The sequence below is a fragment of the Harpia harpyja genome, chromosome 21, assembly GCF_026419915.1.
Source record: "Harpia harpyja isolate bHarHar1 chromosome 21, bHarHar1 primary haplotype, whole genome shotgun sequence".
NCBI classification, from domain to species: Eukaryota; Metazoa; Chordata; class Aves; order Accipitriformes; family Accipitridae; genus Harpia; species Harpia harpyja.
Genome location: NC_068960.1, coordinates 9378488 through 9393898, shown reverse-complemented (window position 1 = coordinate 9393898; position 15411 = coordinate 9378488). Strand labels below are relative to the sequence as shown.

The following is a 15411-nucleotide window of genomic DNA, read 5'->3' as shown; positions in this document are numbered from 1 at the left end:
TGGCTTTGTTTCATTTGGACATATGCTGTCTGCTGCTGGGAAGCCTGTGATAAACAATAATGGCAGAAGGAAAAACTGATGTGTCTTCATCTTGTCCTGCCTTTATCCAGTTACTGAGAAAGAAAGAAGCAAAGGAGCACGAAGCAGCAGGGTTTGCTTCTCAAATGCCTGCTGTTGTATCAGCCAAACTAAGAGGTTGATAAGGCTGATAACGGAGTCTACCACCAGTGGAGCCAACTGCACCTTTCCATGGGAAGATTAATATAGTTAATTAATTCCCCATCTTGAGCAGTGCTTGGAAAAAAAGTATCTGTGGGGAAGGTGGGTTTACTGTTTCTGTAAATAATCAGAACCCTGGGGAGAGGGTGAGAGAGCACAGGAGGAAACACGTGCCTGCAGAAGCACCAGTTGATTCATAGCACACTTCTGTAATTAGACAGCCTGCTCTTGTCACCGTTACCCAAGCACAGAGTTGCAGACAAACCAGTAAGTGAGGTACCTGGGACAGTATTTGAGGGCTGTTCCTCTGCTTAATAGTTGGTTGTCTGTTGCACTTACGGAGCTACTTATTATGGATCTGATTCACAGCGTGCTGAAGTCAGGGAAAAACTCTCATTGCATTGCATCTGTAATTTTAATGTCTGTGTTTCTTCAGTGCCTTGGCTGTGAAGCTCCCATCTCTGCTTAATTGCCAACTTGTAGCTCAAGTAAGATATACTTTGTGGGTTAAACCAGAAGATTTTGCCATTGGTTTTTGGTGGCAGCACAATTTCATGCAGCTAATATCTGTACAGTAAACTGAAGGGACCAAATGTACTATTTCATCCTTAGGATAGCGATCAACTGTGTGCCTGCGAACTATGAGGCCTCCCTAGCTAGTCTTTTCAGAGCATTTTAAGAAGTATCTTACAAAAAGATTAATAAGGCACCATTTGCTAAGAAATGGTTATTTCTGTAAATATCTGCCAGTCTGTAATAGTAGCAGAAATATCTTTCACCCTTAAACTGTGCTGAAATTTATGAAGTGTACACCCAAAGTCCTTCTCGAGAGGGGACCAGGTATTCTGGTGGTGGTTTTATTGGCACAAACAAGGAGAGCTGACTTGAGGACAGGTGGGTCCGGATTAGTAGAACCAAACTGATAGTTGAAGAAATTGCCTCCAATAATGACTCTTCCTTCCTCTTGAGCAGCAGTAAGTGCTGCTTCACTCCTTCATGCCCTTAGACTAAAGGGTGAAAAATCTGGTATCAGGAGGCTACTGCTAAAAGGAAGGAGTGTTTGTAATGGTGGTTGATGTGGTAGCCTCCATTTTCTTGGGGGTGAAGGATCTTTGGTGGCATATTACTTCAATTTAGGTTGTTTTCATGCCTGGTGTGAGTGGGGCTGGGTGTCAAGTGAACCCTTTCCTATCAATCGCAAAGGCTTTGTGTTGTAATGCACCTTGAGATGTTTTCTATTAAGCACTCGTACAGGGTGCCTAATGAAATCACAGGGAGCTGTGTATTCAGGCTGCTTGCAAGATAAGATCACAGGTAAATACAGATACAGCAATCAGGTACTAAAGGGAAAAAAAAAAGGCAGAAAGATGAGAGTCACCTGTTTGACTTTGTGGTCTTTTTCTCTTCATAACAGGCTCTTTTCCAAAGATGTCTTTCAAGTAACATCCTAGGGGGGTTAAAAAGCATCTTTCAGAAGTACAGGGAAAAACTAACAAGGCTTGTTTGATCTGAACATGCCGTGTTGTAAGCTCAGAACACAGCCTAAGGCTCCCAGAGCACAGGTAGGGCGACAAAACCGTTTACTTAGAGAGCTGTTTCCCATATCTGCCACTGAAACAAATAGCAGTCAACTCAAATCCCTCCTGGGAACCTCCTACCAGGAAACAGGCACCATTTTGGAAAGAATTTCTAACCTCTATGTCCTGGAAGGAAACTGCAGTAAGAGAGGATCATACAGCAGTCAGCCCTGCCAGGACAGATTTGCAGTGAGGAAAGGAGTGGGATTTAGTGGAACTGAACAGAAAATTGAAACTAGTGGAGTACAATGTTTTCTTTTAGGCATACAGCAGATTAGGTCACATTTCTGCATGTTTCTTTATCAGTACTAATTAGTTCTGGCTCTTTCATTTTGTGCTTTACAGTTTGAGAGCTATGGAAGATCTGCTTTCTCCAGAAGTCACAGGCCAGTCAGCAGGAAACATTGGATGCAGGACAAATGCAATTCTTGGGCCTTCTGCTTTGTTACCACACACACCCTGGAAATTGTGTGGTCAAGAGTCATTGACACATGCCTCACATGTGAGCACCTTCTGTTTGCATTTCTCTGTTTTGCCTCACAAATACAGTGATTTTAGAGTGATGTCAGTTACTTATTTATTGGCATTAAACACTTTAAGCTGTCACTGCATCTACACTTGCAATATATAATGCAAAGGTAAAAATAACTGCATAGTATCCCTGTGAGATAGGTACGTACTGTTGGCTATTAAATAAGGAGAACGTCATGGCACAGACAGGTTTAAAAGCAAATCTGGCTCCATTGAATTGAGGGAAAGATTCCCTTAGATTTAATGTGGTGGATAGATTATTAAGGACGTGATTACACTCAAACCACATTTATCAGAAGATTCTGCATCTATGAGTAAAGATCCAGTTTTCTTGACTTTCAAGGCTGGGCTTTAAATAACTGCAGTATCATCTATTCTGTCTCTTTTGCATGTACCTGTATGTTGTGTAGGAAAGACTAGGAGAAACTGGAAGTGCTGGAATTTTCTTTGCAAGTTTGTTTTCCAACATGTATCTTTTTCAAAGTTGCAACTTCAGCTGAAGTACAAAGCAAATGGAAGTCTTTGGCATTTCACCTTTGCTTGCATAGTGTTTATTTTGTGTTTATTCCATGCCCTCAATGAAAATAGAACTCACAAGGAAATAAATCAGAGATTCATCAGTTTTATTGGTACATAAGTTCAGTGTGAATCGCCATCTAGTGTATATTTAAGACATAGCATAATTACAGAGACCATTTTAAATCAAGATGATAAAGTGTCCTCGAAACACTTTCTAACTAGTGACATTTTATTTCTGTAAGCAGGCAAAGTAAAATAAAAAATTTACAGGAATCAAGGGGTAGATATGTAGAAAAGGACTGGCAAGTGAAAGTTTAGAGATGAGATACGAGATTCATTCATCAGCTGACAAAGTAGAGGACAAAGATTATAATGAAAAAACAGTGCACAATCTCTTTGCCAGAAAAGGAGGAACGCTTACTCTAAGAATCACATAGAACAAGGGGAAAAACGAGGAGGCACGCAAACAACCTATTTATTTAAGCTGGTTTGCATTAATTTATCCAACATCACAAACCAGACAGCGTCCAATACCTGGCTGTTTTTAAATGTATTTTCTTTCATTTCAGATGACTGATTCCTGTAGGTGTGCATCCAATTTTTTTCCCCACTGTCTGATAAAACATCATTTATCATGAGAACATTTATTAAATCATGGATTCCTCAGTGTTTGCAGATTCTCAGGTTGCCTTGCAGATTATTCCATAGATGCAACAGGCTTCTTGCATCTCAGATTATTTCATATTATGACTCTGTAAACCAATGTAAAAAGGAACTGCCAGAATATTTCAACTTTGCAAGTGATGTCTTAGATGAGTGGTCATGACTGGAAAAGGTAGTATTTTTCTTTTACTTCATAGACATTGGAACAAATCTCAGATGATACAAATCAGTTTTCCTGGTGGATACTGGATGGTATTAGCTGCAGAGTAGAATGCACTGTTTTATTTTCTTTGTCAGAAATATAGGTATCACTTTAAGAAACTAGTTGCCAGGGATGATTTGCTTAGTCTGGAGTTATTTTGGATTGAACTTAAACCTTTTAAGATTTGTCTTCTCATTTTAATATCTTCTGTTGTGTTCTAGGATGGAAGACGACCAGCAAATCCAGCTTTTTGGTGGGTAAATGGTGAGGGAGAGGAGGTGAAGTGGAGCTTTGAAGAGTTGGGATTTCTGTCGAGGAAAGCAGCTAATATACTGTGAGGCATGTGGTTTGCAGAGGGGAGACAGTTACAGCAGTTCTGCTTCGTGTCCCTAAATGGTGGCTACTGAATGTAGCCTGTATGTGAACAGGTGAGTGACCTTACTGATCTCTTGGATGCAGAAAGAAAATACACAGAAGATATAAAAAATAGCTAAATTAATTTGAAAAAAATCTAAGGAGGAATATGCTGCTGTGCCCTGTACAATTCAGCTTTTGCATAGAAGAATTGGCAGTACCCACACGGGAAACAAAGCGACATTGTACTAGGTGCTGAACAGACATGGTCCAGTTAAACAGCATCCTCAGTTGAAGCCACTGAAGGTTGAATGGTTACTGTCTAAGGCCAGACTTGACCAGATACATTATCAATGTGGACAGTTTTAATGTAGTTAAGTTATATGACTAGACTGGTTAATAATTCAGTGCAATATTTTTTTGCTCTGCTGTTACAGTTTTGCAAATTCTTAGGAAGAATTTGACCCATTGCATTTTTGGACTGCTAAACATCCATGACGGAACAATTCATCATCAACAGGGACATGATCAAGTATTTTTGTCCCACTTTTAAGCTCTGTGATTCTTGCAGGTTGCAAATTGAGTTAAGACTCAGGGAATCCAATTCTATCATCCAAGATTTTGTGGATTACGATGATGTGGGGGTATCATTCAGTATCTCAGTGCCTCCGTTTCCCAATTGTAAAATTGGTAGACACCTCTGAAGGTGCAAGAAGACTGATATCAGTCTGTAGGTCAAGTCTATTGAAATCCTCGGGAAAAGGAGGTATAGAAATGCACTCAATTGATTTTAATCCACCCCCCCACACCCCTCTGAAAATGTGATTTCAGTCACATTGTACTCAGTATCCAAACTTATGTTTGTTCACATTACAAAATGAATCCAAGCTTGAGGGATTTGTTGACTGAGCAATGTATGTAAGCTACCTGACCTCAATCTATTTATCCCATATCAGAGGTATTAATTCCTTATTGAAATGAATAATGGCTTTATTCCAGATGTAAATGTAATCCAAATGCTGGCCTTATTTATATGCTTAATTAAGGGGATGATAATCTCAACACTTCCTTCCTGAGTTACGAATCATGAAGGAAGTGCTCAAAAACACTCTAAATCTAGATCTTACTCATGATCTAGGTACCGTTAATATGGATGACACAAAATTCAACATCAGTGTTGCAGGATTTGGAGGTCTTTCAGAGCCGGATGATTCCAGGTCATTCCCAGGCCACAAATTCACCCAAGCTCTGCCTTCAAACATGAGTTATACTTGACTCCTCTTTCTCAAAGAAAAAGTTTTTGGCAAGTTGCTCAGGTTTACTATGGCTGGGGTCATGGCCTGTGAACATAATAAAGAGAAATGGTCAATTTTCTAAATTGCTTGTTACTTTTTTCCAGGAATTGTCTTTATTCCAGGAACATCCCAATTAACAGCCAAAGACATCTTATACCAGCTCCAGGCTTCAAAGGCCAAGTGCATCATTGCCAATGATACACTGGCACCTGCAGTGGAATCTGTCATGCCTGACTGCCAGTTTCTGAAAAGCAAACTAACTGTAGCCAAAGGGAACAGAGATGGGGGGCTGAACATCAAAGAACTCTTTGTGTGAGTATCAAGCTGTTTTACCATCATCCCTGTGAGGTGACATCTCTGAGTTTGGGGATTAATTTCCAAAATACAAATGAGTTAAATTTTTGCATCCCTCTGCCAACTCAATGTAATCACTGCATTAAGTATAAATCCCTCCAACACACTTTTTGGGAGTTGTATTCAGGCCTTTCAGCTTTTCCTTACTCAGCAGCCTGCCAGCTTTTAAAAGCTCAGCTTCTACTCTGATCATAAGACAAGCACACAGAGTACTAATCTTGCAGTTACTTTGTGCTTGTCTTCTAGAGCCCAGCCTAATGCCTCTTGAATTCAATTAGAAGATACCCATTGCCAGCTCTCGGTGCTCAGCTAACATTGCATCAGTTATTTCATCCCTTGACTATCTTGGTAGCCCAGACGATCTGAATTGTTCATCAGTCTTTCGAACATAAATGGTATAATACATGTCTAAGACCTCCTTACCTGGCATAATAGCCTGAATATGGCCCCCATTGACTTCAGACTGGGAGACAGTATGTGTTGAGGCAGAAGTTAGTTTTGCATTTACCTGCTGTTCCGTAACAAGCACCTTGAGTGCCCTTGCAAAATAGTTGCAGACAAAGTCACTGGAATATGCTGTAGGTGCTCACGTCTTGAAAGTTATGTCATACAGAGCACGCTTGTGACTAGCAAAACGTGCTCTTTAACTCTTACCTGTGGTATCTGATGCAACTATTTATTTAGTGAGATTATATAGTTTGGGGCCATTTTACTGTTTATCTCCTAAACTTTAAAAAATACTGCTTTGTGAAAAACTACATGTAGTAACTGTCATATACTATTTCTTCTGAAGGGTGACATCTGCTGACCATAAATGTGTCAACACAAGGAGTCAAGACCCAATGCTGATCTATTTTACTAGTGGAAGTACAGGCTCTCCAAAAATGATGATGCAGTCCCACAGCAGTTATGGCATCAGATTTGCAACCAGTGGCAGGTATACCTTGTAGTTGCTCCCAGTGTCCTGATTAAGCGACATGATCACAATTTAATTGAAAACGTCACCATAAAAACTCCAGTAAATGTAGGCATTTCATGAGTATAGGTTCTTGCTTCTTCCTTACCTTTCCCATCTCACGGTGAAACCCTCGTTATTAAAAGCTTCTTGAAGACGCAGTTGAGATCATCAAACGCAGTGTTCTGTCACTCAGAGGGCTGACTGCAGAGTAGCAATAAGGATAGCGTCCTTATAGCAAAACCAGATAAAGTCATAGAATCATAGAATCATAGAATCATTTCGGTTGGAAAAGACCTTCAAGATCATCGAGTCCAACCATTAACCATGCCCCCTAAACCATGCCCTGGAGTACCCTGTCCACTCGCTTTTTGAATACCTCCAGGGATGGTGAATCAACCACTTCCCTGGGCAGCCCATTCCAATGTTTGACAACCCTCTCAGTAAAAAACTTTTTCCTAATATCTAACCTAAGTCAAGTGCTTTAGTATTATGTAGACCTTCCTTGAGAACCAAAGCAACCTTGGACCATAGCATTATACCTTAAAAGTTACAGTTCAGTTTGAATCTGTGGCTTGGTACTAATTTGCTTTCATTGAACATCTTTTATTTGTGCTTCCCAAGGAGTGAGAAATTTCATGAAAATCAAACAATACATTTCCCAAGGCATTCTGAGTTGGAAGTTGGTGGTATAGAGTCCATAGAAGTAATTTTGTTAGTTTCCTAGAGAAACGAGATGTGATTTAGCTGATGTCTCTAATCCACAAGGTGGGGAGAGCCTACTCCAAATGATCTGCTTGGTTTTTGATCTAGATCCAGATTCTGCAACTCAAGCCAAGGATGTTTTGCACTGTTCAGGAGAAAAGCAAATGCTGGAAATGTTAAACAGGAGGGAATGAAGAGAAATAAGAGAATGTTTAAGATTCTTCAACTCTTACAAAGTTTCTAAAGAGCCCCACTTTCTGACACCGCATCTTCTAATGGAAGCCTCCTGGCCTTTCCTTTAATTATGCTGTGACTTTTGCCTGTCTCTCACACTCTATGAAGCATTTTTTTTGATCTCTGCTTTATCATCAGGTACTGCATGAACTTGACTCCTTTATATACAGTGTGGAATACCTGGGATACTGGCTGGGTAAAATCAGCTTGGAGCAGTGTTTTTGCACCATGGATCTGTGGATAATGTGTCTTTGTACACGATATGCCACAGCTTAAATGAGCAGTTATTGCAGAGGTAAGCATAACATTTTATACTGTGAGTTTTATTTCCATTTTGCATAAATGAAGGAAACAAGCTGGGCTCCAGTGCTTTGTAGCAGCAGGGGTAGTACTTCCCACATCCCAAGCAATCATCCCTCCCTTTGGTGCCCAGTAAGCTACAGGAACAAGTGTTTTCCCTCCTGGTTAAGCCATGTGACATGGCTACAGTGTAGAGGACGTGGTGAAAGATGCAGGATAAGAAGAACTCGGGATCACTGCTGTGTTGTCCCATGTTTAGCCTAAAGCTCACTTCAGGTATGGAATTCCAGCTACTTTGGGCTCAGGGAGAGCATGAGCCAGTAATCAGAGTATGGCATAGACCTGAATCAGGGCCCTGTTACCCTGAATTTTCAATGAGTTGCCAGAATGCCTATTCCTCCTCTCTGCCATTTCACAAAACCAGTCAGCTGGCCTATTCTCCTCAACATTCGCCTTGTGTGTGGAAAGGAGACCCAGACTTTCCCAAGAACAAAATTGGAAAAGCTTTGGTCTAGTTCGTTGTTGTCACTTAGTCTTGAGCCTGGGACACAGTCGCCTTGGGAAGCAGAAAACAATCTAATTGGAACTACTCCTCTCAGTGGTCATCCATTTACATGAGTGATTTTTGTTGTACAGAAAGTACGATATTTTCTACAGCGGTGGGACTGACTGGTACAGCCACTCCACAGTCAGGATTCATAGTCACTAATCCATAGTTGTTCTCTGTGTTGAATGTATGTTGCATTTTTATCGTTTTCATTTTGCAGACATTTGAGCACGTAAGATGTGTTAATCACCTGCATATTTACAAGGCCAGACCCACCATTACATTTTTCTTTCAATAAAATAACTTTCTATTTTTCTAGACACTCTCAAGATATCCCATCACTGCCTTTTGTACTGCTCCCACTGCCTACCACATGCTGGCCTGACATGATTTCAGCAGGTACTGCACATCTGTCTGTTGCAGGGGTAGCAGAGACAGGCTAGGATATAATGCTGTGACAGCTCTGGCTGTTTAGTTCCTTATGTTGCTTAATTTTTTTCAATTAAAGGAAATCTAGTTAGCAAAATTTGCTCTCAGAAAAGAAAGCTATATTCTGAAATACGAGAATAACTAGTCACACCTTGGGCCATTCAGGCTTCAGGAATGGGTCTTTGAAAAGACAGCACAGAGGAAACAAGTAAGATTTTTTTAAGTTGCCACTTCCTCTGAACTTATGGGTCACAGTTAAATTTAAGTCAGCAGTTAATTTAATTTTCAGGCAGCACTGGCTCAGGGAATTACTGCAGTACAGTGGAGTTGTTCCCATATGTCATGGTTTAACGCCAGCTGGCAACTAAGCACTGCACAGCCACATGCTCACTCCCCCACGGTGGTGGGATGGAGGAGAGAATCGGAAGGATAAAAGTAAGAAAACTCATGGGTTGAGATAAAGACAGCTTAATAAGTAAAGCAAAAGCCACAGGCGCAAGCAAAGCAAAACAAGGAATTCATTCACCACTTCCCATCAGCAGGCAGGTGTTCAGTCATCTCCAGGAAAGCAGGGCTCCATCACACATAACAGTTACTTGGGAGGACAAACGCCATCACTCCGAACATTCAACTCTTCCTTCTTCTATATGCTGAGCGTGACGTCACATGGTCTGGAATATCCCTTGGGTCAGTTTGGGTCAGCTGTCCCGGCTGTGTCCCCTCCCAACTCCTTGTGCCCCCCCAGTCTCCTCGCTGGTGGGGTGGGGTGAGGAGCAGAAAAGGCCTTGACTCTGTGTGAGCACTGCTCAGCAGTAACTAAAACGTCCCTGTGTTATCAACACTGTTTTCAGCACAAATCCAAAACATAGCCCCATACTAGCTACTGTGAAGAAAATTAACTCTATCTCAGCCAAAACCTGCACACCATATACTTGAGAATGCAGTGAGAGTTATTTGGCAACTGTTCCCACCAGTATGTTACACTGTAAAGTACTCAGCTTATGAGAAGTAGTCAGTGTGATTTGTAAGGAGTTTTCACATCTTCAGTAAGGTACTTATTCTTCTCGCATAGGTCTTTCATCCTGACAAAAGCCAACCCTGGTTTAGCAGAGAGCTTAGGCTCTGTGTTCCTATTCAGCCTTCCTCTTGCTCTAGAAAATTTTCAGTGTTTTATTTGATCTTGGATGTCGGCACATAACTCAGCTTTCCACGAACATCTGATGTGCTTGTTCAGATTTCTCCTTTCTTGTCAGCTCTTCCAAGAAAACACCATTGCTCGCTGTTTTTCCAGCAAAAAACCCTACTTCCAGTGACACAGAGATAAACCACATTATCCTCAGTGGTAACATGAGCAATCTAAGAGTCCAGTCTAGGACTGTGTAACAGGATGATTATTGTCATTTCCAAAGTAGCTGGTGAAGTTGTAGGCCTGCTTACTTTGAAAGTTGAAGGAGGCTGTTCAATTAAGACAATTCACTGCTCTTTTCAGCAGTTAAGAAAATTATTTCATTTGCTGTTCCTCTCAAGCTACAAGTTCATGAGTCTGAAACACTGTGTATTTGGAGGTGAACCACTCAATCCTGAAGTGATGGTGAAGTGGAAAATCCAGACAGGGCTGGATATCTATGAAGGTTATGGCCAGACTGAAACAGTACATTTGCATTAATTCTTGCAGTATGCCCTTTCAAAGGTAACAATACCAGAGGTACAATGTGCTTGATAAATCAATGCAAAAGGTGAGAATCATTTAAATGAACTATTTTAAAAAGAGGCTATATGTAATTATAAGTATATAGTTCCAAAATCAACTAGCTGCATATTTTAATGTTTATAGGAAATACTATGACTACAGAGTTCAGCCCCCCTCAAAAACCATGCCAGAGATTACCTCAGATCAAATAACTTGTAGTAGATCTTTTCATCGTCTTTACCTAAAAGGCAAAACTAAAAAAAAACATTTGCTCTGGGTATCAATTTGGCCTGTCTGAGGTTTTAATGAAAAATATTAAATCAGTTCACATCCCAGACTTCTCTGTAAGTGAATGTTAACAAAGCTATTAAGAGTTGGATTTCAGGCATTCTCTCCTCTTACCCTTGATATGGTCCCAAATTAAGTGTGCCATTATTGAAATATGATCTGTAATAATTTCGTATCTGCTGACTTGCAAATTCAGCTGTTTGCAGAAGAACCCACTGGCTCAGGCTGAGCACAAGCAACCTCATTCCACAGGGCTTACCTGAAACGCCTCTCAACCCCTCTCTGATGAGCTTGAGAACTACAGTGCTTTAGTCCTGATTCAGCCCTTGTTACGGCAAAGTCATGAAGAGGTGTCATGCCTAATGCAAACAAAAATAAAGTCTACAAGATGTTGCACAAGTGAAAAAAAAAAAAAAGCTATTATGCAGGTGACAGTATGTGCCAATATGAAAGGAATGGAAATTAAACCTGGCTCTTTGGGAAAGGCTGTTCCCCCTTATGATGTGCAGGTATGTTTGTATGTCACACCTGAGCTCAGCTGCAGTTGTGGGTACAAGAGTAAGGGAATGTTGTCTGTGTTCCTTCTCTGTCCTGCACTGTGCTATAACAGATATTTCACTAAGCTAATCAAAGCAATAATGATACGTCCTTTCTGCAGGTCATAGATGACCATGAGGCTATTCTGCCTGCAGGAGAAGGTGGCAACATTGGTGTCCAAGTTCAACCGACGTGACCATTCTCTATGTTCTCCGAGTACTTGGTAAGTCTGAGTTGGTCTGTCTGTGCCTGCTGAGAAGCTCAAGAGAGACCCAGGGAAAAGTTCTGTTGACTTATTCAAGGAGTAGAATTTCATCCAGGATCTTCAAAAGGTCTCACTAGGTTGTTTGAGGGCTTTGAGCCTGATCAGTACATTGTTCTGCTATTCCAGGAACAGACTGACTGGCAGAGTATAACTTCAAGATGCAACATGAACTAGGTGGTACCTTGTTCCAGACGTGTACCTGGCAGTTGGCATGGGCTTCATATTCAGTGCATCACTCCTTTCTTTCCCTTCCATTCCACTCCTAACCTTGGTTAAGGATTAATGAATGGAAGCCCATAAAGGCTACCCTAATACGTCAGAAGCTCAGGGAGGCTTTCCAAAGAGCACAAGTATTTTATTCCCTCATACCACTGTCAGAGGTACCCACAGATTGATCATTTAAATGTTTAAAAGTTACATATTCCAGCATGCACGTATCCCTAGTGTCAGAGAAACCCTTTGTACAGTTGCTTGTCACACAGATGATGTGCACAAGATCAACAGCACAAAGATAAGCTACAGCACAAAACCCTCAAGTATAGATGATCATATGACTTTGTGGTAGTGGCATACGTAATCTAACATTACTATTCGAATGGGAATGCTCTATGCACTGAAAGCAGAACAGGCTTAAAAAAAATGTGTCAGAAGAATAACCATTTTGGTTCAGATCAAAGGTCCATCTAAGCTAGTATTCCGTCGGTGGTGGTGCTGAGCTGTAGTACTACAGCTTTCACTACAGTGAAACACACTACAGTGTTTTCAGTAAGAAAACACTAGAATCAGGCAAATAAATTCTCCACTGCATTTGAACTATTATGTTGAATAAGCTTTGGGGAGTCTATCTATGTGTTTAATCCTCTTCTGAACCCCCATAATATTTATGGGGGGGGATATTTGTGGCATCCTCAAACAACAACTTGCTCAAACAAAGTAATTGCTCACTATGTGATAAAAAACTTCTTTTGGTTCAGTACTATTGCTTCAATTTTTCATTACATCTTCTGTTGCTAAGGTGGTTTTCCTGTGTAATCTAGACCCAATAGATCAATGTAGATAATGAAGCTTTTCCTGTAGGTCACCTCATTTGTGTTTAGGTCTTGAAGGTTAGGCATCAAAAGTTTCCATTGACAGGAGCTTATTGTGGCAGCCCCCTGCAATGATAAATCATTTCTCTGAAGAAAATGAGTTATACATTTTAGTAATTTGCTGTGATGGTTGGGCATTTTGATAGAGCATGGCCTTTTTTCCCTAGAACATGAATCCATATATACACAAATGCTCTTTTCCACCTCTTGCATATTTCCACCACAAAACTGCTAATTAATGTGGCTCTGTTTTTTTTAATTGAAGACATAAAATAGTATTAAACATACTCATTTTGAGAACAACTAAAAAATTGTTGTGATCATTTTTAGCACCACTGCAACATAAATGCATTACATTTCACTAACAATTGGGTACATTTTTTTAAATGTTTGATTGTTGTCAGGATAATCCAGAGAAAACTGCTGCCTCTGTGCGTGGAAATTTTTATGTCACTGGGGACACAGGGATTATGGATGAAGAAAGATATGTCTGGTTTGTTGGAAGAGCTGACGATATAATTCTTCTGGGTAAGTCAGTTGCTTTTAGATTTGCTCATTTGCCTGTTAAAATTCAATCTGGAAGGACCAATTGAATGGCTAGCTTGCTACGGCTGTCATATCTGCATTTTCTCCTAGGTGTTGTATTGGCCCATTCGAAGTTGAAAGTGCATTAATAGAACACCCTGCAGTCTCAGTCAGCTGTTGTCAGCAGTACTGATCCAATTTGAGGGGGTGTAAAAAGAAAAAAAAAAAAAAGATATAGAAAGAAATGCACTTTATTCTAAGCATCAAGTTCCCTGTATGTACTAAGCTTCCTTGGAATTAAATATGTTGCAGATTTTTGAAAGTAAAATGGGTTAAAAAAAATTTAAAACCATACCTTGACAGATCTTAGAATTTCAGAATTATTTATCTGTTTGCAGGGTTTGATGTGGAAAAAAGGTTTGGCTCTTCACACTTATTGTGGCATATTTTTGTTTAAGAAATAGAATTTGGATTATTTCTCTTTTTGTCACTAAGCATATGGTAGCAGTGATATCCAGCGTGTTTAATTTTTCTTTTTATATTTTTCAACTTTGCAACATTTCTTTGAGCCCCAGGGTGAGATTTTCAGCTGTCTTTTTTTCTGTTCTACAACTTTTTGAAAGTTTAGTAGTGTGTAAAGCTAAGAAGAAAAAAAAAGTGGAAAAATAGAAAAAAATCCTATGCTGCAGAATATGTCCTTCATAACATTGCATTCTGTAATAAACAGCCAGTGAAAAGGGAAATTAAAGAAAAAAACCTTTGCATTCTGAATTTTGATACTCGGTTTTGGCAACAAATGTATCCCTTTATTACCACGTCTGGAAGGTAATGGAGCCCCTTAACTTTTGTGGCACAGGTAGTCAAAGCCTTCATTGTTTTAGCTCCTGCTTTTGTATCACACAATCCAGAAAAATTAACTCATGAGCTTCAGCAATATGTCAAGAAAGTGACTGCACCTTACAAGTATCCGAGGAAGGTAAATACACCACAAAAAGAGAGGTCTTCTAATTATATCAAAAATTGAACAGTTTTTGTCCTGCCTTGGCTTCTTTTCAGCTGCATTCTGACAAACACTCCAACCACAGTTAAATAAAATAAAATAAAATAAAATAAAAGTAAATTACAGGGTCTGTTGCAGTTGTAGACTTGGGTTCACTGTATGTGTTAGAAAGGACCCAAAGGGAGGAAGTGGTAATGTAACTTATCTTTACCAGGTTCCAGGCTTCCTTTCATGAAATACTAGGGTTTTCACAGCAACTCAAGCAGGCAAGGTGTCCAGCTCTTACCAATTCCTCCCGTGAGCTCTGTTCAGACTCTCAGCCAAAGCAAAGGGGAAATTCCTGCTGGCATCAGAGGGGTTGTAAGGGTATCCATTCCTTACAACCAGGAAAGACACTAGTAACTCCCTGTCCTGACAGCGGAAGCACTCATCTCTTCAGGATTACGGTACTTGTCCCTGCAAGTAGTGCCTGCGCAGTCAACTAAGATGTGTGGTAAGGAATTTCACCGTGCCAGCCCCAAGCTGTGCAGCTTCCTATCTTTTTACCCCAGCCATAATAAAAGTGTGTTTCCTTGCATGTGGGAGATGAATCAGACTGTATTTGGCTAAAAATGAGCATTTTTGCCTTTCAGGTGGAGTTTGTTCAGGATCTGCCAAAGATGGCTACTGGGAACATCCAGAGGAAGGTTCTAAGGAACAAAGAGTGGGGAAGAGTATAACGTGATCTGGTAACAGGAGAGAAAATTTCCATCATCCGCCCCAGCCATAGCACATCACACTTGGCATGGGGCCACGACCCAGAGCACTAGGAGAACATAAGGAAAAACAAGCTACAGAAAAAAAAGGAGATAACACTGGTATGGCTTGAGGCTGTGTAGTATTAGAACCACTTTTGCCATCAACCTGCAAATTTTCAGAAGGGAGAAGGTGCAAGTAATTAAGAATGAGGAATGGGAGAGAGAAGGGACAGATATGGGAGCTTACAAAGGTTTAATTTTTTTACTGGAATTAGTATAAACAGCTTCCTTTAAAAAAAAAAAAGTGTAACTACAACATTTTGATAATTACAAATAAATGAGAAATTAATAAAAATAACCTTTGTCCTGTAATGGGTATCAGCAGTGAAGTGATATT

General features: G+C 40.2%; 1 pseudogene; it reads left to right on the top strand.

Moving 5' to 3' along the window:
* The first annotated feature begins 3480 nt into the window (after window positions 1-3480).
* On the top strand, window positions 3481-15363 carry LOC128134787 (acyl-coenzyme A synthetase ACSM4, mitochondrial-like; annotated as a pseudogene).
* Window positions 15364-15411: the final 48 nt, after the last annotated feature.